This window comes from Nannospalax galili, unplaced genomic scaffold (assembly GCF_000622305.1).
Source record: "Nannospalax galili isolate Female #2095 unplaced genomic scaffold, S.galili_v1.0 scaffold448, whole genome shotgun sequence".
In the NCBI taxonomy this organism is placed as follows: domain Eukaryota; kingdom Metazoa; phylum Chordata; class Mammalia; order Rodentia; family Spalacidae; genus Nannospalax; species Nannospalax galili.
In genome coordinates, this window is record NW_008359324.1 from 418,524 (window position 1) to 418,790 (window position 267).

Sequence of the window (267 nt, forward strand, 5' to 3'; positions counted from 1 at the left end):
GTCATAGGAGAAATTATGAAAGTAATAAAAGAATTCCTGGAGGCAATTCGGGTAACCTCTTCAGAGGATGGTGTGATAATAATAAGAGGTAGGTATTGGCTAGGCAGTTAGGGTAAAAAGACCCCAAAGAAAAGTTTCTTGGCTATGGCTAAAATTCACAACGTCCTTGGGCCTCTTAGCAACATACTCCATTCCAAATGCCAAAAATGTCAAAAATATTTGGGAGCTTGTATCTAATCCTTAAAAGATTTTAGGGTTACCTCTTCA

General features: G+C 37.8%; 1 protein-coding gene across 7 annotated transcripts in view; it reads right to left on the bottom strand.

Annotated features, from left to right (window-relative positions):
* Positions 1–267, bottom strand: part of Ascc3 (activating signal cointegrator 1 complex subunit 3) — a 379,245-nt gene that overhangs the window by 244,645 nt on the left and 134,333 nt on the right. The window lies entirely within an intron of this gene.